Below are 13125 nucleotides of genomic sequence, written 5' to 3' on the forward strand. Positions count from 1 at the left end.
TCAATGATTAATAATGAACAATGTCTTGAAATAAACTATCTTAGAGCTGTAGGAGCCACACAGAAAGGATGATGATCCCTGAACAGTCTCTCCTTGGCCAGCTCCTGCATCCAGACGAGTCTCGGCTCCCACGCCCACCAAGAGAAGAGGACACCTCCCTGGGTCTCTGGCCTGCCTGTCCCACAGACTCCACTGCCTTCCTTCATCTCAGGATGTCAAGTGGCTGGGGATCTGCCCATTGTGTGTTCCATTGTGTAGCCCTAAGTCAGCTGCTCCCATACTATTCCGTGCTTATTGAATAGGAGCAATACTGGGTGATAAGAGGACTCAATGAGCAAGAGTTCAGGGCAACAACCTTTGAACTCATTAAGCTCTCCAGAACCTATCTCAGCTTCCTAGGTAATGCCTGCAAGGGGGCAGCAAACAGACGTCAGGGCCTGTGAACTGGCTCAGGCAGAGAGTGTCCGGCCTTTGTTCTTTTGTTTTGTTTTGTTTTTTTCTTTGACCTGGAGGGGTCACTGGTAGAAAGTCCTTTATGAAGGACCTGTGTGCCACCTATTACAACTTACTCTCCTTGTCTAAATAAAAGCCTATCTTTGAAAGCTAGGAAGACATGATGGTTACTCTCGATTATCACTCTGGACACAGCTGTGGGAGATTATCTGGATGGCATTAATTGAGGTGAGACCATCTACCCACTATGGGTAGTACCATTCCCTATGCTGGATCATCAACTGTAAAGAAAGGAGAAAGTTGGGATAAGGCATTTACCAATAAGACGATGAGGTGGAGGGAGAGGAGGAGGACTCTGAGTTGAGCACAAGCAGTCGTTACTCTGGAGGTAAGATGACCAGCCATCTCAGAATCTCGCTGCTATGACTTCCCCACCCTGATGGACTATAACCTCAGACTATGAACCGAAACAAACCCTTGCTCCTTTATGTCACTGTGGCCGGGGTATTTTATCACAGCAACAGCAAGAGTAACTAAGATAAAAGAAGACAAAAGCCTCTTTGCCCTTCCACTGTTCTGTCAGCCTGGCCAGCTCCAGGCCAGCTCTGTCTTCCCTTGGTTCTGCTGCATGCTGAACAAACCTACCTTCTAATTCAGCCCTCTTTGTCACTTGTATGTGGACATCGATCAGCCAATCAAAGCAGAAGAGAAGGAGTGGTGCACTCCCCACAGTGCTTCCCCTTGGTGGCCATGTCTGAACTGGGAGATGGTACCCACTCTAGTGCTCAGAGAAGGTCATCGAGATGGCTCGGAAGGTAAAGAGAGGCATCTGCCATCAAGCCTGACTCACATGGTGGAGAGAACCAACTCCCTCAAGTTGCCCTCTGACCTCCACACCTGTGTGTGTGTGTGTGTGTGTGTGTGTGCGCGCGCGCACACGCACACACACACACACACATACTAGCATGCACATACCCAGGGAATGCTGGAAGTTCATGGGGATACAACAGACAATGAGGCAGATGAGCAGTGAAGTAATGAAATGAAGGAATACTGAAGGGCTCTCTAAAGACCTCATACCCGAGCAAAACCCCAAGGGAAGTGCAGGACAGCTGGAAGAGGACTGTTCCAAGCAGGGTCAGAGTGCAAAGGCCCCTGGGGCCAGCTTGTTAGAAGACCTATACAATCTGGGTGGAGTAAGCTGCAGGTCACAGTGCAGGCTCAGGTGACCTTACAGGCCACAAGGGATGTAAAACTCTCCTCCAAGTAAAAGAAGAAACCTCTGGAAAGTGTGTATGTATTTCTGTATTTCTTTTTTTTTTCCTCCCTCTTCTAGTAACCCCTTTTCCTTTCTATACTTATTCAAAACCCCTCCTCCCATACATGTGCACACAAGGAAAAGTACAAACAGCCGAGGGTGTAACTGAAGTAGACCAGTGCTTGTCTGGCATGCACAAGACTCTGGGCTCAATCCCAGCAGCACATGTATCAGAGAGTGGCCCGGGTCTAAAATCTAGTACTCAGGGGATTCAAGGTTTGAAGCCAGCCTGAGCTACATGAGATGAGGAGGAGGAGGATGGAGAAAGAGGAGGAGGAAGAGGAACTGCAGCAGCTGGAGCTGGAGCTGGAGCTGAGCCAGACAGTGCACTCGGACAGTGCCAGCATGTGGGCGGTGGGGGCGGGCGGTAACAGTATGGAGACAGGCTAGGCTTCAAAGTGAACAAGAAAGAGGAAGAAAGAGCCTGGAAGAAGACCACTCAGGATGGTCCCCTAAACTGCTAGTATAGGGAGGGTGGTCCAAAAGCCAAAGGAGAAAGGGAGAGGGNGAGAGAGAGAGAGAGAGAGAGAGAGAGAGAGAGAGAGAGAGAGAGAGAGAGCTATGAGCATCAGGCTGAGGGGTTTGGTGTCCAAGAAGGGTACACTGTTAGCCGGGGCAGAGAACTGAAAAGGGGCTGGATCCGAGCAATGATAAAATCACCAAAATGCACCAGTCTGGATGCACTAAAGAACAAGTCTCCATGCTGGGGAGGTGGTTCAGGGCTGAAGCACTTGCCTCCCCATGCTGTGAGGCCCTGCTTTCCACTGCACTGCAAACAACTCATAGCAGAGACCCCATGAAGACAGCCTGCTGACATTCACTCAAGTCCAGAGCTACTAGACATGTCTACCTACTGAGGAGGCTGCACAACACAAGTCCAGCACCTCGGGCTGCTGATGTGATGCCCTTTGGTAAGTACAAGCCGAGGTAGGAGAGGCCAGATGCAGGACTTCCTAAACACTGATGGGCAGTGACACTGGCGCAGGCCAGAGGACAGACTTCCAGGAAATACACCTGTGAAGGCAGAAGAAAGAAGGCTTTCTGGAAGAGGCACAGAAAGAACGAGAGTGAAATGTTCTAGAAGGCACCACGAGAGAGCTTGAGAGGGCTGATCATATCCCAGTGCTAGAGAAGCAGAGACAGGTGGATGCCTGGGACTCACTGGCCAGCCAATCCACCCTACTCCAGGCCACTCCAGGCCACTGAGAGACCCTCTCTCACAGGAGCTTGTCATCTAGCTTCCACACCCACACACATGTGCAAAAGAAACTAGTTAGACACGAAAGTCAGAGATGCTCTCCCAAAGATGCAGTTAAGTAGATGATTAATTGGCCTTGATTTTCCCACCAGGGACAGAAAGAGTTTATATTAAAAACTAGAAACCAAAAGGGGCAGCTAGAAAGAACCACTATGCCCCTTTCTGAAGCTCCGTGCTCCAAAAGCCTGCACACACATCTGAAAGGGAGCCCGGTGTTATTAGTGATCTCTATTGTGGGCAAAATGGAGGACTGAGTGTCACTGCTGGGTTTCCATGGGCTGGCCCTGCCTCCAGGAGCTATTCTAAAGGGTACAGTGCTCAGTAGGCTCACTCTAATTCATTGCTAATTGGAATTAAACTCCACAATCCAACCTGTTCTCCAAACCTTCCTTTTAAGTTCTATCTTATTTACAGGAGTGTACACTTCCGGGTCTGTGCGAGCGTATGCACACATCTGTACAAGTGCCCACAGGGGACAGAAGATGGCACTGGAACTCTGTAAAACTGGAGCCTAACTGTTTGTGAGCCACCAGGGTGTGTGCTCGGAGACTAACTCTGGCCCTCAGGATTGAGCAGCAAGTGTTCTTCACTTGTGAGCCATCTTTCCAGCCCCCTCCACACCTCTTAAAGGAGCAGGATTAAAGGGAATCCCCCAGGAAAAAAACAAATGGTACCTATCTCTTTACATTGACTTTTTCTGTAACTCCCTGCCCGAAGCCCACAGTCCCAGCCATCCTCTCAGATGAGGTGATGTGCAAAATCACCACTCCCAATTATCTAGCACCTGGCATGGATTCTCAAACAGTAGCCTCCAGAGAAAAGAGGCCATTCCCCGAACCGCAGGACACAATGACTTCATAGAACCCTGCACAAATCCACTTAGCTCTCCCTGGTTTTCTCTCCCCAGTTCACAGCAGGAGTTTCTGGGTGAGCACTGAGCAAGGGGCTGCCACACCCATACACTCAGGCAGGGGCTAAGGCTGTACAGGTCACCCTCCAGCCCCACCAAAGCAGGGTGACACACCGTGAACAACCACCTCCCTAAAACCCAAAGCAGAACTTCTATCAAGTTCCAATTTCACCTAATGATCTATCTCAGTGACCCAAGTGCTCACTGTGATCCAAGGACGTGGCCAACCTCATCCTCCAGGGACCAGCTGACAGGGCCAGCCACTCCTTCCCAGTACAGAAAAACAGTGCCTCTGCCCATCTCACACAAAAATCTGGCCCCACCACAGTCTTCAGATTGCCCAGACACAACCACAGGAAATGGGGAAGGGGAGCAGAAGTATTTCAAATGCGCAAGAGGATGTGGGTTATCTTTTACATGGGGCCCTAGGGAGGGAGGGTTGGTCTTGTGCAATAAGTGAAAATATTTCCCTATTTTATGTAAAAAAAAAAAAAAATCAAAACCAAAAATCCACATCTGCAACCACAAAGGGCAGCAAATGAAACCACAGTATGCCAGTCCCCAGAGACTCAAAGCAACCCTATAGCTTGAGCCTGTTGGCCCTCTGAGGACAGGCTCTGGCCTCTTTCTCTCCTCACAGGGTCTAGAGGCATGCCCTTTCAGCGATTAGGCATGCCAGGCCGTGTGTAGCCCACCCTAGTATAAACGCCCACCATAAAACAGAAGTCAAGCAGAAACATCGCCCTTAAGCTTGAAGCATGCTGGGGAGAGAGATCTTGCCCAGGGGCCATTCTATAGTAAGAACCCTGAGGTTCTCAGAGGTTAACAAAATAACCCAGGATTCTAAAAAGCCAAGAGCCGCCAGATGCACCATCCTCCTATCTGTAAGAGCCACCAAGCTGCCTCTGGTCTGTAAGCCCCACACTAGCCTTGCCTGTTCCTCACCTGTGAGGCTGGCAGGCTGTTCCTGAGGGATGCAGTGTGCACAGACTGAAACCATCCACTCCACCTCTCCCCCAGTGTAGCCCCAAGCACACACATATAGAAAGCTCTTTACTGTGAACAATTATATACTCTCTCTTTTTTTCCTTCTCTTAATTAACAATAGATATTGCTTTGGTAATAGAAAGGGGGGAAAGTCAGTAGGAAATGTAAACCAACATAATTAAAATATGCTTTTAGATTTTCAGCGTCTGTGTAAAGAAATTGGGTGATTAAAAGGAATGTATCTGGAAAGACTACTAAGAAGAAGAGAGAAAAAAATCCGAGTCGTCACTGCCAATGTCACATCAGCCAAAATGAGATAAAGGAAGCAGAGGTATCGTGGCTGAGGCCAGGAAGCCAGCCTAGGCCATCACCAGAAATTATCTGTTTTTAAAAGCACGTTCCATTTCATCACATTTCAGAAAAACAAAGAGGAGACTTTGAGGGGCAGACAAACAGGTCCTACAGTGACAAGCAGCGGGTGTGCTTGCGGCAAAGGCAGAGTCGGCCAGCGATGATCTTCATCTGACAAATTCAGATCTCTCATGGCAGACGGGACTCCAACAGCGAGTCACCATCGGCAGCGGCCCCCACAAAGTGCCAATTTTCATATTTCCTAGGGCCTGTGGGGCTCCGGGATTCTTGGCTTAAATGGAAACTGTCAGATAGGATTTTGTGCAAACACGCAGTTTCCTCAGGGGCAAACACTCTGAGAATACAACTTGCTTTTTCATTTTCTGACAGATTTTTATACATGGTGGTTGCATCAAAGACGAGGCAGGCCGGTCGGAAGGACTTCCGGGATGCCAGCACAGAGCAGGCAAGGAGTGCATACAGGAAGAGCCGAATACATTGCCTGGGCTGGGGTAGGAGGCACAAATATAGGGGCCACCCCCATGCTCTTCTCTTCCTCCCACAGCCTCCCCACTCCACCCCTGTATCACCATATCCCCCCTCCAGATGACCTGCAGCAAGGTCTTACAGGAGGAGCTGGAACAAAAGAATGTGAAAAATCAAACGTCTTGAATAAGGAGTGTTACCAATGGGGCCAGAGAGAGCCCAGTCAGTAAAGTGCTGTCTGCATAAGCATGAGATACGGACCCTCATTTGATCCTCAGCACCCACATAGAGAGCTAGGAACAGCAGGCCCTGTAACCCCAGTGATTGGAGGGGTGGAGACAGGCCCCCTGGGGTTTTTTCATGACCCAGTCTATTCAAATCAAAAGGTAATGTAGCGAGCAATTGCAGCAGATTACTAATGTTGACCTCTGGCCTCTACATGAACAGAGACAGAGACACACAGAGAGGCAGAGAAAGAGAGACACAGAGACAGAGTCAGACAGACAGAGAGACACGGAGAGAGACAACGAATGATTGAATCTTCTCTAGTGCTTATAGACAAGATTTGTCAATTTCACCAGTTTTTCTGGAACCATTTTAAAGAGCCTTTTCTCCTAAGACCTTTTCCTGGCTCCTCATAAAACCGTCTCAAAGAACACATTAGAAGCGCTAAAATAAGGGATATGTGGCAACTGTAACATCTCGGATTCTCATTGGTAATTCAAATGATCAGAAATCTACTTCCATGCCAGCACTACACTTGGAGAAAACAGATTCTACAGTGAGGACATCTCTGAGATTCAGCCTGACCTGTTAATATAGACACCTTCCTCAAGTTTCATGTTTTATCCGAGCTAACGTCATCCTCAATGTGTGTGCTGTCTTACTGAGTAATAGTGCTGCCTCGGGAAATGGTGAAGAGACCCTTGCAAGAAAAAAGCAAGTATTGCCAAAATTGACACAGCAAGTTTCCAAAAGTCTCCGCTCCTTTGTCTAAGGGGACAGATTAAGCATCTCACCAGGAAAACCTATAACCCCCCAGATGTCCCCCGGGCAAGGGCAAGTATGGAAACCAATGAAGTCTCCAGACAGAAACAATGGCAACAGAAAAGGACTGACATTCTCTGAGACTCTACACTGCACCATGGAGAAAACCAGTCTGTCCTGGGTACCTGTTCCCAGCCGGTTGCCCTGAGTGCAGACGCAGATGCATGGTCAAGCTGGAGCACCCACCACCTACCACAAAGGCCATTTGTTTCCCATGAGCGCCTAGAGCATTAGTGGAACCAGTTGGCCCAGTCAGGAACTGTGACCCTGGTGGATGGGTGGTAACAAGGGCACACTGTGACCACACCAGATAATTAGTAAAGTAGCATTAAGTTACACAGTCTAGCAATTCACCTGCCAGGCAGGAGGATGGGCAGTATTCTGCCTCCAGATGCCAGAAGGGGTCAGGTGGGGTTAATTACAAGCTATCACACCTCTGCTTCCATACACTACACATGGTGCCTTGAGACACTAGGAACACAGGAGAAGAAACTGTGGTCATGGCTGGAGATGTAGTTCGGTTGGTCAAGTGCTTGTCTAATACACATAAAACCCTGAGTTCAGGGAGAAGAGGAGGGAGGGAGATAGGAAAGGAGGGGAGAAGACTGGAAAGAAGGGGAGAGGAGAATGGAGGGGAGAGGAGAAGGGAGGGGAGGGGAAGGAGAGGAGCGGGGGGGGGGAGGGAGGGGGGGATCGTGGAGGGGAAAGACTCAGCAGCCCAGCACTCCATCTGAAACATTGCAAGAGTTCTCCAACAAGGCTGCAGGAGATGGGTGAGCAGGTATACAGACAGCTCGCCCCGCACAGCACTAGTGCACAGGCACAGGACCTAGGAACACGACAGCTCTACCAACTGCTGACAGTAGGTTGAGGACCAAGTCTCCCAGCACAGTCAAGAAGGTGGGCCCTGAGGAACAGAACCCTCTGCACCCCTATATCTCCCTTCAGGTCAGCCCCCCATTACGTGCCCAAAAGTGTCCAGCTCGCCCTGCCCTCCCTGTCTTCATTTGTGGTGCCCCAGGTCCTACACATATGCATTCACAGGCCAGATCTCAGGGGCAGGCGTGGCAGCAGCTGCAGGGGGTGCTCCAGCTAATAAAATAATATCCATTCCTGCTTTGCTTACAAGTACAAGTAACAAGCTAGCATGGGACATAGGCAGAAGCCACAGTGCACTGAGAAAAGACACAGCCTGGACAGGCAAAGCAAGCAATGTAGTCGACCTACCAGAGCACAGGAGCCTGCTTAGGGGCAGATCAATGTTTAGAACACTCCCGGCTCTTCCTTCTCCTGCATGGGAAGTACCTTCAACAGAAAGGTACTTCATCTAACCTCCAAGAGAACACTGTCACCAGAGAGTCTCAGAATGTTAAGACAGAAGAGAAGGTCTCCAAAGACCAAATAATGTAGTATATGTATCTGACGGATAAGGAAAGAGATTCCAGCAGGGCCAGATGCAGGCAGCATCTGGGGTCCCTTTTGAATGCTACACCTGTGCCCCATATTGCCTCTGACTGCTTAACCAGGCACTGTTACACCAATGAGTTCCTAAGCATCAGGGCAGTTCTTTATTTAGATCTACAGCTCCAGCATCTCTGGCAGGGCCCTGAGCCTGCAGATACCCAATACAAGGTTGCTGCGGTTCAAAAACTAGCATGCTGTATACGATTATATACATGATTTCTTTATCTGCCAGTGTCTTCCAACTTCATGAAAACGGTAAGGGCTGGGAGTGCAGCTCTGCAGAACAACACATACTTAGCGAGAGTAAGATTCTGGGCTCTCTCCCTAGCACCACAACTATAAGTTCAAGTAGAGTGCTGTGTGAATGGATGACCCAGACGGCTGGCCAGTGACACGGGGAAGCCAAGCTCGGTCTGGAGCCGTGGCTTTCTCCTCCTCAGTCTAAGCACAGTGGGCACTGAACAAGTGGTTGAAGAAAAGGTCTTGAGAATGGTTGTGTGACCCCGGGAACCAACCCTGGCTCTCCTCCTGCCTCTGACACTAAGATGCCGATCATATGGCCACCTGGATTCAACCTCAGTGTCTTTTTTTTTCTTTTTTCTTTTCTTTTCTTTTTTCTTTTCTTTTTTTTTTTCAACCTCAGTGTCTTTTTTTTTCTTTTTTCTTTTCTTTTTTTTTTCAACCTCAGTGTCTTTTTTTTTCTTTTTTGTTTTTTGTTTTTGTTTTTGTTTTTGTTTTTGTTTTTTCAACCTCAGTGTCTTGTATTCTTCATCAAAAGATACATGTGCCCCTTCTTGCCCGCCAGGATCAGGGCCAGAAAGGAGAAAGAAGGAAACACAAATGTTCAGTGAGGGACACACATACACACACACACACACACACACACACACACACACACACACCCCTCTGCTTCGGTCCTTCTCAGAACTCCAATAATGCATCCATGTCTTCCTCTCTGATCTTGCTGAGCAGTAAGAATGGACAGACAGACACCAGACACCATCAGCCCCACTTCACTGAGGATGAGAACACAGACTCCAATAGGCTTCAGAGGTGCATCTACAGTGTCCCCCGCCCCCACACTAACTCTTACTCAAAACCTGGGTCTTAGGGGGCCGCTCCGACGGGCCCTGTATGTAACAGGCAGTGGCCACAAGCCATGTCTGGCTGGACAGCGGTGCCCACAGCTGGTTTCTTGGATGCAACAGACAAACACGACCATAGATTGTCCCCTGCTTGGAGACAAAGGGACCAGAAGGTCAGTGCAAAGGAGCACCGGTCACCACACCCTGGGGGCTGGGGGCTCAGCCTGCTCCCTACTTCTCTCTGGAGGGAATATGAGTACCTGCGACTGCAGTGAGGTGAAAGCCGCTCTCCTGGGCTGAGTCTACCCGTCCCACCACCCCTCCCTAACAGCAGCCGCCTCAGGGCCTTCTCACACATGGGGGGGGGGGGTCACCTTTCTGTCCCTTGGGAACTAAAGTGGTCAAAACCCCCTTCCTAAGCACCAAGTCACTAGCTCCAGGCCTTTACAGGAAACATGAGACGGTGTAGAGCCAGCAGGCCCACCATGTCCGGTGCCTGATGGTCCACGGGCTCCACCACCTACTTGAAACCAGGACGTGTAGACATACAACAAGGGTGCAAGGTAGGATCTTGGGGCTGCTACTGGTGTGAGCTCTGGAGCCCAACTACCTGGTCGGGAATCCCAGTTCCTGCACCAACCAGCTCAGGCTCATTCTTTATCCAGCCTGTGCTTATAGCCACAGCCAGGGACCGCTGGGAAACCAAGGAAACAGTTAGCATGGTGCCTGACACGTGACAAAGTGCCATCCTCCCCAGGCACTGTGCAAACAGCTCCCTCTGGGGTTTCCTGTACTTCTTTTGGGGGGGGAAGGGGGTGTCATTGTCCTACAGGAATGCTTTTGGGTGGCTGTTGTACAGAAGAACAAGTCAGAATCCCAAGCAAGTTTATTCTTCCAAATACACAGCCCTGTCAGTCAGTGCTCATTCCCCTTGGAGCTCCCTGTTAGGCTTTAAGCTCTACAGGCAGAGGCAAGCCTGGCTCGCTGCTCCCTCACTCAGTGAAGCCTCCTCTAACCCCACCCCCACCCCCACCCCCACGCCGCCCACCCACAGAGACTCCAGGATCCCCTCCCCTCTTCAAGGAGCTTGCCTGGCTAGCCTGGCACCTCTCTTTCTCCTGGTGAACACAATTTCAACTCCTGTATGTCCCCCCCAACCCAGGTCATGCCCCCTCTCTGCTCTTTCCCACCCAGGGAGCAAGGCCACACACTGGTTCCACTTCTCTTCGTGGGTTCTCCTCAAGGTAGCCTCTCAGACCCGTGATCCCGGGTTCAGGGAAGGGAAGGGAAACAGACAGCACCCAGAACAACCCAGTCCTATGATGACTCACTCCACCTGGTGTCTCCAGAAGTGGCACAGGGCAGATCAACAGACCTGATTCAATGCAGCAGGTCAAGCAGTCTTATGTCCTCTTCCCTGTCCCCTCCCCTTCCCTCTCAGCCAGTCCTTCCTCCACCTCAGGCTGTTTTGCAAAGGCTCCATCAAGGACCAAGCAAGATAACCAGAGACTAAGACCAGCTACCCCGACCCCTGACCCCGACCGACCCTGACCCTGACCCCAAAGGCAGAAGAAAGCTCTCAGATTCCTGAAAGACTGTATCTGGCTTTTCTGTCCTAAGTCATATGACCTGTGATCCGCAAGGCAAGGGTGCATTTCAGCCCTGGGTACTTGAAAATTCAATGTGATAGTTTAAACTGTCCAGGCACACACTTTGTAAATAGAAGAGATTCGGAACACAGAAACCAGCCTCATGCAGGCATATTAGAAGTCCCCAGAGTCTAACAATCATCTCTAGAAGAGAGCTGAGCTCAGGGGGCCTTTGGAGGATTATAAGGCTGCCTGGGGGGATCAATCAAGTATCAAAGTCAGTGTCATAATTCGTTCTAACTCAGACATGGCAATCACTGGGGCCAACTCTTGGGTGTTTTTTTGGGTGGGTTTTAAGTTTGTTTTGGTATTGTTGTTTTCTTTGTTTTGGTTTGGAGTTTTTTGTTGGCTTGCTTGCTTGCTTGCTTGCTTTTTGAGACAGGGTTTCTCTGTGTAGCCCCAACTGTCCTGGAACTTGCTCTGTAGACCAGGTTGGCCTTGAACTCAGAGATCAACCAGTCTCTACCTCCCCAGTGCTGGGATTAAAGGAGTGCACCACCACACCCAGACAACTTTGTTTTGTTTTTCAAATGTAATACTAGCACAGCAACCAAATGTAATATGTGTGTTAGAGGCTCAATTTAAAAGAAAAAAAAAACTATAAAAGGCAGACAATATAGAAAGTCAGGAACATGAGGTGAAAACCAAGTAAGGCTGGGGTGTGCAGCTCAGAAGAGAAGCACAGGGCACTACAAAGAAAAGGGGAGCAGCCTTGAGGATATGGCTGCGTCTGGGATGAATTTCTCGGACTTGACTACAAAGATGTGTCACTCAAACAGGGACAGTATCCTCTTTCAAGCATGCCTCCTCCGTGTGACACATTTTTCAGGATTTAGGGTTAAATGTCTTGAGGGCTACAAGTCTGATTTAATTAAGGGGTGGGAGGGAGGTGGATGCATGTAAGCAGAAGGAAAAGAGAAAGCGGTGGAAGGACCCAAGCAGGTGTTAAGGCTGGTGAACTCCGTGTGGCCTACACAAGTGCTTTTTCTAGATCCTTCTGACCTTTCTGGGGGTCTGCAAATTTTCAAAACAAAATGCCACTTGCAATCTCAGTGTTTGGGAGTAACTGAGGCAGGAGGATCATGTGTTTAAGGCCAGCCTGTTCTGCAATACTCTAACTTAAGAGGGGGGAGAGGGGGAGGGGAAGGAAGAGGGGGAAAGGAGGAGGGAGAGAGAGGGAGAGAGAGAGAGAGAGAGGGAGAGAGAGTATTGGAGAGGGAGCTGTGCCATTAAGAGAACATCAGCTCTGAAAACACACAAGTAACCTTATACAGGCTGACTAGGTTATATTCAGGAATATACATATGTGTATATGTATACATGTACCTATAAGCAGATCCAACAATCAATGAAATCAAGAAGCCATGAGTTTGAAAGAGAGCAAGAAGCAGTATATGGGAGAGTTTCAAGGAGGAAAGGGAAGGGGAAATGATATAATTATAATCACCTCAAAAAAATTTTTAAAAAGGAAAAATTTTAAATGTTTAAGTCATGGTGGTATATGCCTTTAATCCCAGCACTCTGAGAGCCCCGGCAGGTGAATCTCTGTGAGCTCAAGGCCAGCAGGTTACATGTCTCAACAACAACGACAACAACAGCAACAACAGGGAGTCCCAATTACATATAGTGACATGGGCATGAACATGGCAAGGTCCAAGGGAAACTTGAACAAGACAAAGCAAGAAAGAAAAAGAGATGGGAGGGAAGTGGAGAAGAAAACCCTGAAGCAAAGTCCACAGCCCAGACCCGTCATTTAACTGTGGGTCTACAGCCAGGCCAGCAACACTACATGTGCGTCACTGCGTTTTGTGTACCCTAACAGAAAACTATTGCATAAAGAAAAACTTACAGCGCTACGTCTTAATCACAACATAGGAAGTACGGTTTCCAGAATCCTCTGACCCCTTGCTTCTGGGTACCTGATAATGGCTGAACCAGTGCCCGCCCCGCTGCCCTCCAGTCCTGACTGCCCACTGAAGGGCTAGGAGCTACCCACACACAACTCCAAGCAGCTGCACAGCTGCTGCTGAGACAAGCACCTTCCTTCCCTGACAGGAGAGCCTCCTCCACCAGGGAGGACACTGGCTGCAGCGCGTGATCCACCAGGGAGGACACTG

At 49.4% G+C, this 13125-nt stretch overlaps 1 protein-coding gene across 3 annotated transcripts in view; it reads right to left on the reverse strand.

Moving 5' to 3' along the window:
• Positions 1 to 13125, reverse strand: part of Dlg5 (discs large MAGUK scaffold protein 5) — a 115007-nt gene that overhangs the window by 78431 nt on the left and 23451 nt on the right. The window lies entirely within an intron of this gene.

Source organism: Mus pahari, chromosome 8 (assembly GCF_900095145.1).
Source record: "Mus pahari chromosome 8, PAHARI_EIJ_v1.1, whole genome shotgun sequence".
NCBI classification, from domain to species: Eukaryota; Metazoa; Chordata; class Mammalia; order Rodentia; family Muridae; genus Mus; species Mus pahari.